The sequence below is a fragment of the Globicephala melas genome, chromosome 5 (genome assembly GCF_963455315.2).
Source record: "Globicephala melas chromosome 5, mGloMel1.2, whole genome shotgun sequence".
In the NCBI taxonomy this organism is placed as follows: domain Eukaryota; kingdom Metazoa; phylum Chordata; class Mammalia; order Artiodactyla; family Delphinidae; genus Globicephala; species Globicephala melas.
This window is the reverse complement of record NC_083318.1, coordinates 64,220,155-64,236,643: the sequence shown is the minus strand read 5'-3', so window position 1 is coordinate 64,236,643 and position 16,489 is coordinate 64,220,155. Positions and strand designations below refer to the sequence as shown.

The 16,489-nt window shown below is 41.5% G+C and overlaps 1 protein-coding gene across 2 annotated transcripts in view; it reads right to left on the bottom strand.

Annotated features, from left to right (window-relative positions):
* The window catches only part of N4BP2 (NEDD4 binding protein 2), an 89,506-nt gene extending 73,017 nt beyond the window's left edge, over positions 1–16,489 (bottom strand). Inside the window, exons 1-3 of one of the 2 annotated variants that reach the window (XM_060299250.1) lie at positions 16,157–16,489; positions 10,612–10,675; positions 1,645–1,743 (exon numbers count right to left, since the gene is read on the bottom strand). The gene's annotated coding sequence lies outside the window, so the exon portion shown is untranslated. The remainder of the gene's footprint in view (positions 1–1,644; positions 1,744–10,611; positions 10,676–16,156) is intronic. The other variant, XM_060299251.1, reaches the window with a different exon arrangement.

The following is a 16,489-nucleotide window of genomic DNA, read 5'->3' as shown; positions in this document are numbered from 1 at the left end:
CTGAGCCTGTGCTCCACAACGGGAGAGGCCACAACAGTGAGAGGCCCGCGTACCACAAAAAAAAAAAAAAAAAAAAAATTTCAGCATGATAAGCAGAGGTCTTATTAACTCTAGTTCTTTTTTTTTTTTTTTTAACAGATAAGGATATATGTTCTTTTAACCATTAAAAAAAATTCAGGGTGAACATGAAGTCTATAAATAGTAGTAGAAGTAAACATGAACTCTAGAAGTGGTATGGTAATGGTCAGTACTGCCATTAAAGTGGATATACCAATAAACAACACTTCAGGAAAAAACTTTCCTACTAAACACTACATCATCAACACAGTGCTAACACTTAAAAATTTTCCTGTATCAGTTTATGAATAAATCTGTTACATGCATATAAGGGCTAGTAATTTTAAAGAACTTATCTTTATGGAAAAATATCCAGAAATAAATTTCTGTTAACAGTCAAGATATTCTATTTAATACTCAATATCAACCATCTAGAAATAACAGACCTAAGAAAACTGATACTAACAATCAAATATATCAATAGTATTTTAGCTCTTTAAAACCACCATAAAAGGAACGAAAACAAAAATCATCCCTTTAAAAGGAACAAAAACAAAAATCATCTCTCTATAAGGAACATATAGGGAAGTTAGAAGACTCAAATATGGCACAATCCCAGACAAGATCAGAAAACATCTCTCTCAGAAACAACTGCTACCAAGAACCAATACAATCATTTACTGGGGAGTAAGTTACCCTACAAGATGATTTTAAGTCTCCTGCTTGATAAGCTGAAGGTAGATACTAAATCTCATCAAGGTACCAAAGGGTGTGTCACTAAAAAAGACAGTATTTATAGAAAATGTAACCAAATTAAGGTAACCAATAATCTTAAAATGCATCCATCTGTCATAAGAACTATTATAAGTAATAACTGGACATACTAACTATTGATAAAGAATGGTTAAATAAATTATGGCAAAAAAAAATCATGCTTTGTAATGCTATGCAGCTATGAAAAGTTGAAGGTATAATGTAGAAACCAGAAAGATCTCTGAGACATATTCTTAAGGGAAAAAGCCAGTTGCTGAACCATATACAGCTTTGGGCCAAAGAATGGCAGGAAAGTGTATTTCTCTACAATTCTTCAACACTTTCTATACTCCTTCATTACTTACTACCAGTACTAATCTTCCTTAGATATTTTAGATTCTCACATTGTTGGTTTTACTGACATATTTTCATCTGTATGTGTTTATTTCCCCAATTAGCCATGTTCCTTGAGAACACAGATTATGATACATACTACTCCAATTTGGCATTTAGTCATAGTCCCATACATAAAATAGGTGCACAAAAAATATTTGTGGATGGCTAAAATACGTAAAATATGAAGGAGTAAGAAGTAGTATTTTAGAAGCAAAGACACCAAAACACACATTAAATGGGAAAACCACAATACAGTTCTTTAGACTTCTTGGGTCAGCATGTTTTATGCAACCACAAGCTCTTTGAGAAATTCTAGTAACAAAATATGTGATTACATTTTCCTTCTTATGAGAGATTTCTTTAATCACTCAAATATGTAAATAAAAGCTTGAAAACCTATGTGTAAAATATACTCACTCTAGACTTCAATAAACTTACCATCTGTCTATCACTGATGCTATCAATGTGCTTATTAAGGCCACAGCTGACACCTGCAAACTCTACAGCTCTTCCTGTTATCCACGTAATGTCTTCTTACTATTAAAAAAAATGTAAATGATGATATATTATATACATACGTAACAAAAGCAAATTTATATCAAATAGTAATCCCAAATGAAATCAAAGTCCAAAATATATACCATATTTATAATATAGATATATATCATATTCCAAAGAGAAAACCACAAAGTAAAGAAAAAAGACCAACTTCATCCACCGCCATTAGAGGTGACTATTACACTCTGGAAATGGTTATACAAGGGAAAGATCTAAGCATTTATTCTGTCTTTTAAGTAAAACATTATTTCAAGGCAACAAAATAGCGCTAATTGATGAGGGAAACCTTCTTTATTGAAGACAACTATGTAATAGGATCTAAAACTAATTACCATATCGTAAACCATAATTAAATAGCTGATCAACAATCATCAATGAAGGCTAAAATCATTAGGTGAAAGGTTGATATTGACATACCTGGTGCCAAAGTACCATGCCACAGATTATTCGCAAGATATAAAAAGACAAATATAATTTTACAATAAAACGATCTGGTGGTCATCACCTTGGCCTGGTGATCAAACACAGCATCCAAACGGTGGGACAACTAAACATTACATGCCTGTAAGTGAAACAATATGAGTACACAGCATTGCTAAATGAACTACTCTTCCAAAAATGTCTAACCTGAACCTGAAACACCTTTAAATCTCACTCCCAGTTTATATGAAATATAGGGGATAGAGGAAAAAGTTACACTGACCATGAAGAAACTATCAGCAATACAAAATGTCAGACATTCCCAACAGAGCCAACAAATCTGTATTATGGGGAGGAGGAGGGAGGGTGGTAAAGGGGGTGGGTAGGTAAGAGACAATTCTATAATTAAAAAAGACTCAAGAGACAGCCAGATACAATGGGTAGCTCTTGACTAGATTTTCATATTTTTTAAAGGCAATAAAAGATGTTTTTGGAACAATTAGAGAAATCTGAATATGGTACAAGTATTATATATTAGGGACTTATTGATAATTTTGCTAGGAATGATAATGGTTTTGTGGTTATATAGGAGAATATCCTTTTTCTGGAAGATATGTCAAAGATAATACGTCTTATGAATTATTATTTTTTTTTGCGATACACGGGCCTCTCACTGTGTGGCCTCTCCCGTTGCGGAGCACAGGCTCAGCGGCCATGGCTCCCGGGCCCAGCTGCTCCGCGGCATGTGGGATCTTCCTGGACCGGGGCACGAACCCGTGTCCCCTGCATTGGCAGGCGGACTCCCAACCACTGCGCCACCAGGGAAGCCCTCTTATGATTTTTTAAAAGAGTAAATTTCAAGCTTAATCCTTAAATGAAATTATCAAAGTTCAAAATATATATAACATTTATAATACAAATGTATAGTACACAAAAAGAAAAAAACCCTCATTTGCCACCATTTACTTTTAAAACGCTCAGGAAATTTATATATACATAGAAATATACACATATATAAAGCAAATGTAGCAAAATATTAGTAATCATTAAATCTAGGAGGTGGGTTTACATGAGTTCAATGTACTTTTCTACTTTTCTATATATGTCTATGTATTTTGCTAATAAAAGTTTTTAATATGTACCATGCTTCAAGTAAACTGGTTTGTTTACCTCTACAAAGTAAAAAATCCTTTTTAAATTCAAATACCAACCCTTAATTTGAAACTCTGAATTCAAATATACAAAGTTTTAATAAAAGCAGGGCACACTCCATATTTTAAAGGTTATATCTGGTTACGTATGTGTTCTAAGAAAAAGAAAAATTTAATCATGTGGTAAGGGAAGGAAGAAAATGAAAGAAAAATTTTTAAAGGATAAAAATTAAGAGAAGAGGGCTTCCCTGGTGGCGCAGTCGTTGAGAATCTGCCTGCCAATACAGGGGATACGGGTTCGAGCCCTGGTCTGGGAAGATCCCACATGCCGCAGAGCAACTGGGCCCGTGAGTCACAACTACTGAGCCTGCAGGCGTCTGGAGCTTGTGCTCCGCAACAAGAGAGGCCACGACAGTGAAAGGCCCGCGCACCGCGATAAAGAGTGGCCCCCGCTCGCCACAACTAGAGAAAGCCCACGCACAAAAACGAAGACCCAACACAGCCAAAAATAAAAGTAAATAAATAATAAATAAATTAAAATTAAAATAAAAAATTAAGAGAACCCCAAATAGCCAAAGCAAGCTTGAGGAAAAAAAAAAAAGTTAAAGTTATTGTGAGGACTTCCCTGGTGGCGCAGTGGTTAAGAATCCGCCTGCCAATGCAGCGGACATGGGTTCAGTCCCTGGTCCGGGAAGATCCCACATGCTGTGGAGCAACTAAGCCCGTGCGCCACAACTACTGAGCCTGCACTCTAGAGCCATGAGCCACAACTACTGAGCCCATGCGCCTAGAGCCCATGCTCTGCAACAACAGAAGCCACCGCAATGAGAAGCCCGCACGCCGCAACCAAGAGCAGCCCCCACTCGCCGCAACTAGAGAAAGCCCGCACACAGCAACAAAGACCCAACGCAGCCAAATAAATAAATAAATAAAGTTATTGTGTACTGTTGGTGGGAATGTAAAACGGTGCAGCTACTATGAAAAATGGTATGGAGGTTCTTCAGAAAAGTAAAAACAGAATATGATCCAGCAATCCCACTTTTGTGCATACGTCCAAAAGAATTGAAAACAGGATCTCCAAGAGATATTTGCACACCCATGTTCACTGCAGCATTATTCACAATAGTCAAGAGGTAGAAGCAAATTAAAAGTCCATGCAATCTCACCCTTGAGGGACAGAGCCAACTTGGGCCCAGCACTGTACTGAAAGGGGTAAGGGCAGCCATTGCTAGTGCTCATGGAGATGTTGGATAGGGAGCTGTTTTGAGCTCTGACTGGCATACCAGAACTGTCCCAGCATGTGTCCCAGCCTGGACCAGGCACACGATCCAGCTCCTCTTGCTTCAATGCTGCTCCCCATTACCAGGCATGGGGAGAGTGCACACTTAGAGAGAACAGACCAGCTAGGACCCGACCCTCAGGATTTCTAACTCCAACACCTTGGGACCTGACGATGCCCATAATAGGGTAGTGATGGCCACTGAACATGGGAGAAGCTCCAGTTCACACCTGTCTCTGGTTCTAGCCTCTCAGTCTCTAGTCTCACCTCACACCAAGGTGATAGCTTCCAGCACATCCTGGGGGAAGATGTGACCCATACTCACATGCAGAGGACACCCCTTCAAGACTGGGATAGGTATCCTAATTTCATAGAGACAGAGTGAGTTAAACAAAATGAGAAGACAAAGGGATTTCTTTCAAATGAAAAAATAAGAAAAAAAAACCCTGGGCAAAAAGAAAACAGCCAATGAAACAGATAAATAATTTACCAGATAAAAAGTTCAATGCATTAGTAATAAGAATGCTAACTGAACTTGGAAAAAATTGAGATGAACACAGTGAGAATTTTAACAAGAAACAAGAAAATATAAAAAAGAACCAGTAAGAGCTGAAAGCTACAATAATTGAAATGAAATACACACAAGGAGTTGACAGCAGACTAGTTGATACAGAAGAACATATAAGTAATTAAGAAAAAAAAGTTTGTGCAACCTAAATGTTCATCAATAGAAAACTGGATTAAGACAAGTGGGAAGGACTTCCCTGGTGGTCCAGTGGTTAAGAATCTGCCTTCCAATGCAGGGAATGCGGGTTCGATCCCTGGTCAGGGAACTAAGATCCCACATGTCGCAGGGCAACTAAGTCTGCGCACCACAACTACTGAGCCCTCGCACTTTGGAGCCTGTGTGCCACAACTAGAGAGAAGCCTGCGCACCACAACTAAGACCCAATGCAGCCAAATAAATAAAGACAAAGAAAAAGAAAATGTGGGATACACACACATATACATAGTGAAATATTATGCAGCCTCTAAAAAAAAGGAAATCCTGTCATATGCTCTAACATAGATGAAACCTGAGGACATTATGCTAAGTGAAATATGCCAGTCACAAAAAGACAAACAGTGTATGATTCTACTTATATGAGGTATCTAAAGTAGTCAAGTTCCATACAGATGGCCTACAGAACATCATTAATCATCAGAGAAATGCAAATTAAAACCACATGAGGGGGGCTTCCCTGGAGGCACAGTGGTTGAGAGTCCACCTGCCGATGCAGGGGACACAGGTTCGTGCCCCAGTCCGGGAAGATCCCACATGCATGCCGCGGAGCAGCTAGGCCCGTGAGCCATGGCTGCTGAGCCTGCGCGTCCAGAGCCTTTGCTCCGCAACAGGAGAGGCCACAACAGTGAGAGGCCCGCGTACCGCAAAAAAAAAAAAAAAAAAAAAAAACCACATGCAGGACTTCCCTGACGGTCCAGTGGTTAAGACTTCACCTTCCAATGCAGGGGGGGTGCGGGTTTGATTGGTCAGGGAGCTAAGGTCTCACATGCCTCACTCCCAAAAAACCAAAACATAAAACAGAAGCAATATTGTAACAAATTTGATAAAGACTTAAAAAAAAAAAAATGAGATGTCACCTCACACCTGTCAGAATGGCTATCATCAAAAAAACCACAAGGGCTTCCCTGGTGGTGCAGTGGTCACTAATCTGCCTTCCAATGCAGGGGAAGTGGGTTCGAGCCCTGGTCTGGGAAGATCCCACATGCTGCAGAACAGCTGAGCCCACGTGCCACAACTACTGAGCCTGCGCTCTAGAGCCCACAAGCTATAACTACTGAGCCCGTGCACCACAACTACTGAAGCCCACACGCCTAGAGCCCGTGCTCTACAACTGCAACAACAGAAGCCCACACTCTGCAACAAAGAGCAGCCCCTGCTTGCCTCAACTAGAGAAAGTCCATGTGCAGCAACAAAGACCCAATACAGCCAAAAATAAATAATTTTTTTTAATTTAAAAAAAAAGAACACAAATAACAAATGGTGAGTATGTGGAAAAAAGGGAACCCTCACGAATGTAAATTGGTGCAGCCACTGTGAAAAACATTATGGAGGTTTCTCAAAAAACTAAAATTAGAACTACCATATGACCCAGCAATTCTACTCCTGGGTATATGTGAGAAAAAATGAAAACACTTATTGGAAAAGACAGATGCACCCCAGTGGTCAGAGCAGCACTATTTACAATTGCCAAGATATGGAAGTAACCTAAGTGTCCATCAACAGATGAATAGATAAAGAAGATATACACAATGGAATACTACTCAGCCATAAAAAAGAATGAAATTTTGCCATCTGCAACAACATGGATAAACTTGGAGGATATTACGCTAAGTGAAACAAGTCAGAGAAAGACAAGTACTGTATGATACCACTTATATGTGAAATCTAAAAAATAAAACAAACTAATGAATATAACAAAAAGAAACAGATTCACAGATATAGAAAACAAATCTGTGGTTACTAGTGGGGAGAGGGAAGGGGGTGAGGGGCAAGATAGGTGTAGGGAGTTAAGAGGTACAAACTACTATGTATAATATAAGCTACAAGCCATATGCTAACATATATATATGGAATCTAAAAAAAAAAAAAGTGGTCAGAAGAACCTAGGGGCAAGATGGGAATAAAGATGCAGACCTACTAGAGAATGGACTTGAGGATACGGGGAGGGGGAAGGGTAAGCTGTGACAAAGTGAGAGAGTAGCATGGACATATATACACTACCAAACGTAAAATAGATAGCTAGTGGGAAGGAGCTGCATGGCACAGGGAGATCAGCTCAGTGCTTTGTGACCACCTAGAGGGGTGGGATAGGAAGGGAGGAAGGGAGGGAGTGAGGGAGACGCAAGAGGGAGGAGATATGGGGACATATGTATATGTATAACTGATTCACTTTGTTATAAAGCAGAAACTGACACACCATTGTAAAGCAGTTATACTCCAATAAAGATGTTAAAAAAAAAAAAATATATATATATATATATATATAAGCTACAAGGATATACTGTGCAACACAGGGACTATAGCCAATATTTTATAATAACTATAAATGGAGTATAACCTTTAAAAATGGTCAATCACTATGTTGTACATCTGAAACATATAATATTGTCCATTAACTATACCTCAATAAACAAATATAGTAGTCAAACTCTTACAAAGTAGGATGACAGATGCCAGGGGCTAGAGGTGAGGTGGGGAAGGGGGGGGTTGTTCAATGGGTATAGAGTTTCAGTTCTTCAAGATGAAAAAGTTCTACAGACCTGTTGTATTAACCATGTATATACAGTAAGTCCCCTCCATACAAACCTTCAAGTTGCGAACTTCCAAAGATACAAACATGTGCTCGCATGTCCAATCAAGTAAGGTGTGAGGGAAACTGCAGCTTGCCCTCTGTCTCCTATTGCTGACGGTCCTTCAGCTCTACCATCTCCCAGCTCCTCTCCCTCCTCCAGTCAGTAACCCTTCTTGCCTGTTCACTTGATGCCAGCTCCTGTATGCCAGCTGTTGTACAGTACCACTGTACTTTTCAAGGTACTGTACTGTAAGATTAAAAATGTTTATTTTTTTTGTTTTTTTATGTATTATTTGTGTGAAAAGTATTATAAATCTATTATATTACAGTACCATGCAGCCGATTGTTAGTTGGGTACCCAGGCTAACTTTGTTGGACTTATGAACACGTTCTCAGAATGGAACTTGTTCATATGTAGGGGACTTACTGTATTATTAACACTACTATACTGTTCACTTAAAAGTAGTTAAGATGATAAATTCTGTTATACGTTTATTACAATTTTTAAAAAATCTATAAGGGGTTTAACTACAAAGAAAAACAAATGTAAGAGAAGGGAAAGAAAATGTTCACTCAAGAGAGGTTAAGTCAGAAATAGAACAGGAAAGAAAATCACAAATAGAAATGCCAAGAAGTATAGATTTAATTTCAACTACACCATCATTTATCAACTCTAGGTCTCCTGATAAAATAGACTTACTGAATCTTTATAGCTCCAGAAACTATACACAGAATACTCTACTAGGTGCTCTGTACACCCCAAAATGACTGATTGTACATAAACCATATCCATGCCCTATTCAACCACTTCTTTCCTACCAACTACCACCCTCCAAAAAGCCTCCATCCTCTCCTCCCTATCTTTAAAAATTCTAATTCTAAAAAGTTCAAATTCCTGTAGTGGAAAAACTGTTTGAAATTTGGTTTCTCAATACACCCTGAATTGATAACAATGAAGCAAATTCTTAACTCAGACTATCCAAACTCCCAGTATTTCCTAGGCAGTTTCAGTTCCTTAAAATAAAAGTAGTTTACAATTTATTGTTTCAACTTCCCACTTTCTGTTGACTTCTTGATCCAATGCAATCTGCCGCCTACACCTACTGGTTTTTCTCTGGCTGCCCCTTCTCAGTCTCCTTCATTGATTGCTTTTCTCATGCTCCTCTTTCAGTGTCATTGTTACCCTGGGTTCTGTTCCCAACCTTCTGCTCCACCACCTTTTTCTAGGCCCATCCAAATCCATGGCTTCAGTACCTATGACTCCAGCCAAGAATTCTCTCCCAAACTCCAATATAGTTAACTGCCTTGAGATAGCAGATAGATGGGCCCCTGGCTAGACAGCTGGTGTTTGTCAAGTGGAGTAAAATTGAAGCTTTGTTTTCCCTAGACACTCCAAGGACAAAGTTAGTGGCAAGAGCTGAGCTTTGCTGAAGTAAAAAGATAAGATGACCACTCCTGAGGTCGACAAAAACTTCCCTGTCTGCACATGCACAGGAAGGCTCCTTGAGGGGTCAAAAAAGGGAGGGGGCGCCACCCCATAATAAGTGTGGACATACCCCCAACAGCCCTCTGCGGTGGAATCCATCTTAGCAAAAAGTTGTGCACCCATGCTGGGGAGAGTCCTAGGACAGGTCAGATGTGAAAAAAGAAACAAGATTATTGGCCTAAAGTAAACAAAGACCCGGAAGGACTGTCCTATATAAGTGATTTAAATCACCTCTTTACTGCGCTCCTTCTCATTAAAGAAGAGACTCATACCCTTTCTCTCCAAGTGTATATTTCTGCCTTGCTTCAGGCTTAAATAAACAAACTGTTTCTCTGTGTGCTCTCCCACTTGTTGTGTTGTGTCTCTAATAATAAAATTTGTACCTGTTTTTACAGTTTTTGCCTCCTTGAAACATTCCTGCTTTCAAATGGGGGCAAGAGCCAGGGCCACTTTGCTTCTAGCCTCTAGCCCCTGGTGGTCTAGCAGCTAGGATTCCTAGTTTTCATCCAGGCTACCCAGATTCAATTCCTGGGCAGAGAACTAAGATCTCTCTTCAGGACTGCTCACTGCTGTCTCTCCAAAAACTGCCTGACAGACATATCCATGTGTATATTGCACAGGCACTTCAGGCCTGAGAGTTCCAGCGTAAAATGCTTCAATGACTCCACAGCTTTCAAGATCAAGTTCCAACTCCTTGGTTAAACCATTCAAGGACTTCTATGATTTGGCCCCTTACCTACCCCTACCATTCTCTTCCTCTACTCCTCCCCAGGTACTCTCTACTCCTCCTGTATCTAATTATTTGTTTCCCAAATAACTAGATAGATGGGCCCCTGGCCCATCTCACATCTCTGTGCCTCACACACGTTCTACCCAAAAGTCCCTCTACCCCATCCCACACAACCCATATTTCTTGCCTCAATTAACTTTCTTTCAGGAAAGTTTTCCACTATCCCAAAGTTTGATTTACATAGAGCTGCCACTGCATCCTAGATACACCTCTACCTTAGCACCTTTGTATTTATTTGTTTACACTACTAGTCTATAAGCATCTCACAATGTGTTTCTATTTAGCAAACAAAAGCTTAACAAATATTTGTTATATGCCAGCATAAACCAAAAAGCCAATTTAGTCCTTTAAAATACTGGACTTACCATTTCGGTACCTGGAATACTCAGGTCCATAATACAGGGCATCTCTTTCCCATGAATAAAATATCTAGGAAAATAAATTGAAAGTCAGAAGGGTGGTTAAGATTTAGAATGGATATTCTTTGTGTCTGCCCAGAACTCCTTCTCCTCCCCTACTCCACCAGGGGCCTGATTCCTGCTAATAGACCCCTGGCTATATAAGTAAGCACAACACATGATCTAGGCTGAACTAGGCATAGTACCTCATCCCCTCAGCTGCAGGAACCGGTCGAAGGACAGGCATGTGAGCCACTCTATCTAGATCCTCTGACATTAGTCTCTAAGTAGGTAAGCCTGTGCGCCAGGAACCAGGTCCCACTTTGTGAAGAAGCATATCTGCAGTGGGAGAGATGGCGCCAGTGGTTAGGACTAGTGGTTAGGACTCGGCGCTTTCACTGCCAGGTCCCAGGTCGGGGAACTAAGATCCCACATGCCGCGGGGTGCAGCCAAAAAAAAAAAAAAAAAATTTATAGGAAGGATCTAACTATGGGCAAGTTCCCACCTTAGCTCCTTATGGCCATCTCTATCCATACACTTTCTGTTATATGGTTACTGAACCAGTAACTTTTCCATCCATAGGCCATTTCAAACTGTATCTCTGTTATTTGCAATCCAAAAAGTCCTAACTAATAACCTCTAACTAATATTCAGAGAAACTGAATAAGATGGAAATTATATGTAAAGGTATACTTCACTGAAACTGTAAAAGGACCTACTTAGTATGCCTTTCCTACTAAGAAAACTTTCATCTATCCGATATAATGTCTTTCTCTTCCCTACTAGGTAAACCCCCAAATTACTATTTAATTCCCTTTTTAATACACTCTATGCAAATCACATCTTTTTTTTTTTTTTTTTTTGGCCATGCCACGCAGCATGCAGGATCTTAGTTCCCTGACCAGGGATCGAACCAGTGCCCCCTGCCGTGGAAGCATGTAGTTTTAACCACTGGACCACCAGGGAAGTCCTTCACATCATTTTTTAACATAGTCAATTTACCTTTTTCTTTGTTACACCCTAACCAGTATATGGTGAGATAACAATAAGCAATTACAATGAGAATGTAGAATGCTAGGCAAACAAGTAGAGGGCTGGCTTCCCTAGAGAGGTCATCACCTCTACGGAGACCTGAAAGATAAGTATGAGCTAACAAAACCAAAGGGGAAGGAAGCAGGGAGCTAGGTAAGACATTCCAGACAGAGGAAAGCTTCTGTACTCAGGCCTAGATTTAACAAATGTGGCATCTTGAGGGAGAAATCCAAGTAACTGTTTATGACTAGCAGCACATTGAGGGCAAAAGGAGAAAGTGACAGAGGATGAAGAAGTAAACATGCCAGATCATGATCCTGAAAGCCAAATTAAGAAGTTCAGGGACTTCCCTGGTGGCACAGTGGTTAAGAATCCACCTGCCAATGCAGGGGACACGGGTTCGAGCCCTGGTCCAGGAAGATCCCACATGCTGTGAAGCAACTAAGCCCGTGCGCCACAACTACTGAGCCTGTGCTCTAGAGCCCGCGAGCCACAACTACTGAGCCCACGTGCCACAACTACTGAAGCCCGCACACCTAGAGCGCATGTTCCGCGACAAGAGAAGCCACCGCAATGAGAAGCCCATGCACGGAAACAAAGAGTAGCCCCCTCGCTGCAACTAGAGAAAGCCTGTGCGCAGCAACGAAGACCCAACGCAGCCAAAAATAAATAAATAAAAATTTTTTTAAAAGTTCAGATTTTATCCTGAAGGCGATGAAAAGTCACAAAAAAAAAATGTTTTGGGACTTCCCTGGCGGTCCAGTGGTTAGGACTCTGCACTTCCACTGCAGGGGCGCACAGGTTTGATTCCTGGTCAGGGAACTAAGATCCCACAAGCCGCACAGTGTGGCCAAAAAAAAAAAAAAAATTTTTTTTAGCAGGGGAGTTACAGGTTTAAATGTGTTAGATTACTCTGGCTACAGTGGGAAAAGTGGATTGGAAGGCAAGACTGGAAGAAGGGATAACCACTTAGGAGGCTACTGCGGCAATCCAGGTAAGAGATGATGCTAACCATGGAGTTGGATGTTAGCCTTGGGAATAGAGGAAAAGGCACAGGTTCAAGGGATATTAAGAAGAAAGAATTCAACAGGGCTCAGTGATCAATCAGAATATGAAGCGAAAAAGAGAGGAAACGGAATAGCCCATGTTTCTGCCAAGTTATTATTAGCAGCGTCTACTATTTACCGAATTCTTAGCACACATGCATTATCTCATTTAATCTTCCCCTAAAAAGAAGACACAGTTTGTTTCATATTTTTGGTTTGAGGCTGGGAGAGGGAAGGTTGATAATAACTACAGTTTGGGATATGCTCAGTCTGCGTTACCTGTGGGAGCATACAAATGAACATGTCATGAAGGTAGATGATATACGAGTCGGTTATCAGGAAAGAGCTTTGGGTTGGAGATTTAAGAATTAACAGCATACAGATAGTAACTGGGAAAAATATTTTTTAAAGTAAAATATCTCCTTTATTCATGCCAATATTTATTTAATATCTATACAACTATAGCTTTGGGACTAGTGTTAGAGAAAAAGAATTGAGTAAAATTCAGTGAAACTCAGTTACTATAGGGAGGAGGTAGCTCAATATAGCAGTAAGTATGTAATGGTTCAGAGGTAATACAATGAGTACGTGATTATCTCTGCTGGGGGAAGGAAGGAAAGAAGACTTTACAACATGTACCACCTAAATCTTGAAGTAGGTTAGCAGAGAGTTTAGGGGGAGGAGGACACAGAGAACAGTGAAGACACTACAGGCGGAAGAAACAAATTTAAACACAAAAGAAAAAATTTTTTAAAAGATACCCTGCTTCAGAACAGAAAAATTAAATATTATTCATGTCAGTCTCCAAAACTAATTCTTAAATTTAATAAATAGAGCAGATATATTAAAAAAAAATTTTAAAGACACATAGGGAAAATTCATTCTACTAAATACTATATCATATTATGAAAGTAACATTATACAATTAAATGGTATGGCTACAAAAATTCGATAAAAGATGGAAGGATTGTTATTAAAAGTCAAGAGTCCAGATAGAATTCTTTTTTTTCTAATTTATTTATTTTATTTATTTATTTATTTATTTTTGGCTGTGTTGGGTCTTTGTTGCTGCACACGGGCTTTCTCTAGTTGTGGCGAGAGGGGGCTACTCTTCGTTGCAGTGCGCGGGCTTCTCATTGCGGTGGCTTCTCTTGTTGTGCAGCACGGGCTCTAGGCGTGCGGGCTTCAGTAGTTGTGGTGCACGGGCTCAGTAGTTGTGGCTCATGGGCTCTAGAGCACAGGCTCAGTAGTTGTGGTGCACTGGCTTAGTTGCTCTGTGGCATCTTCCCGGACCAGGGATCAAACCCATGTCCCCTGCATTGGCAGGTGGATACTCAACCACTGTGCCACCAGGGAAGCCCCAGATACAATTCTAATGACGTTTGGCTTACTCATAGACTGGCATGATAAATATAAAAATAAAAAAATTCAATCTCTTCTTCAATTCCTAATAAAACTACTACTAAAGGCACTTAATAATGTGATCTGCTAAGATTTAATGTTTGACCTGACAAACTAAGATTATTCCCAAGACTTAGAATGTGAGTTTGCATATAAAAAGCTGAATAGAAGGAAGGCAAAGATGGTAATTCTCTTCTAACTGATTTGCATATCAAAATACATGCATAACCATTAGATAATCAAGAAGAAAAGGGAGATTTTAAGAGAAGGAAAATCCTCAGATAGTATTAAAAAAACATGCACCTACACTGATAATATATTTAGCCTCTCTTGTGTACAGATACTATGCCTACTTTAATAAAAAAAAAACATTCAATAACTTAAGCCCACTTTTTCTATATGAAGTCCAGTGATCGGTCCTCTTTACTCTCCCCTTCAAAGCAACTAAAGTCAACAGGTGCACAAACTGACATTCGTAAGTACTAAATGCTGATTTGTCATGGGTTTTGTTTGTTTTATACGTTAGTCTTTTTTCATGAACTAAAGTGTAGCATCCATGCAGAAAAGCAGCCACTTCTTCCCTATTCTTTTCACCATCTCCATCACGGCAGCCCCCCATCCTACCACAGCCACTTGAATAATAAAGGCTCTGGCACAGGAACAAAAAATTGTTGATTTAATTTCTGACCTTTAACAACGGACAACGTAAGAAAATTAAACCATGCTTATTATCAAAACAAACACATGATGTTTACATTTCTTAAGGCGTTTAAAGATTCTTTCATTGAAAACTGAAGGATGAAAGCTAAAATGAGTTAAAAAGAGAGCTGGGCGTTTGATAGAAAAACAGTACAAATAATAAAAAAAGAATAAAAAGCCTGCTGTTGAGATGAAATGGTAACATTATTTTTTAAGTGGGGGAAGAGAGGCAGCTGCAAATCAGTTTTTTCTGAGAAGCCAGGTTCATGTCCAGGATTTTTTTCTCTGAGCTCAACCAATCCCCACCTTTTCTGAGTTATCCAGTTTCCAGGCAAGCACCGCTTCTTGATTGGCTTAAAGATGTCGAGTAGAAAAACCAGCCAATCCTACCTTCAAGTCAGAACTGTGCTATGAAGACATTACAACCACTGCATGGCGAGAATGTGTACAAACCTGTCCGTGCCACAAATATCAGATCCTAGTTCTAAAGACTGTTGCTGAAAAGAAGATTCTTTAAAGCCAACAGCGAGCGCAATCGGCCGTTTACACTTTTTTTCTTTTTAAATTACTCTAGCTCTCTTTCGGAGAGAAAACAACAAAAAACACCACGTTTTAACCAAGAGCTTAAGAAATAAACTGCCCCAGGTCGAGTGACTCACTCTATCCAAGACGGATTTCCACACGGACCTCTAGGAGAGGGTCCGGATCACGGTAGGGCTCAAGGAGGGACCCAGCGAGGATCAAAGTTGCCGCGGGGGAGGGGGTGTGGACGACGATCCAAGCGGCACAGACAACGGGAACCGGGAATGCCTCCCCGCAGTATCCAAACTCGGAACGTGCGGAGAGGCTGTGTTTGGATTGGAAGTGAGTAAATAAACAGCTCTAATAGGACTACGTGCTCGGGAGGGTGGCCCGAAGTTCCAAGAAGGATCCGCCTGGGAAAAGCCGAAGGCGCTCGGAGGGCCTCGAGGTCAAGTCCGGGCGGGAACTGACAGGGAAGCTACTGGGGGCGAGAGGGGTGTGTCAAGGGCTTGGAGGGCCGCCAGGGACTGGGGGGCCAGGAAAGCGACCGCAGCTTCCGCCTTCGCCCGACCTCGGGCGGCGCGCCATGGCCCGCCTCTCACCGACGCCTCACTTCCCTTCCGTCCGGGCGACCGGGCCCGCGGGCCGGACTGCCAGCGCCGGCCCCCCACCTTCGGGGATTGGGGTTTCAGTGGCAGCGCCTCCCGCCGCTTACCTCAGGCCCTCCGCTCGGATTCGGGGACTCCGGGATTCCTTCCCAACCGGACCCTCAGCCCAGCCCCGCCGCCCCGCCTCCCACCCGCCGCCTTTACCTGCTCCGGGAACGGGCGGAGGGCGTCGAGGCCGAGGCCGCGTCGTCGAGTGTGAGACGCAGCGCCGCGATTCCGCAGCCCTTTCCCGCCGCCGCCACTGCGCTCTCCAGCACGGCGCAGGGCTGGCGAGCAGCGGCGGCCGCGCGGGGGAGACGCACGGCGGGCGCCCGGCGGGGAGACACTGCCGCTCTCCGTCCGGCCGGGGAAGAGCAGCCTCGCAGCAACCAGCCGCGAGAGGGCGGGTGGGCGGCCGAATGGGGAGGGGTCTCGGAGAGTAGGGAATGGCTGCCACGTCGCCCAGGTGAATCGCTGCTCTCCGCCTCCCCCACCCAC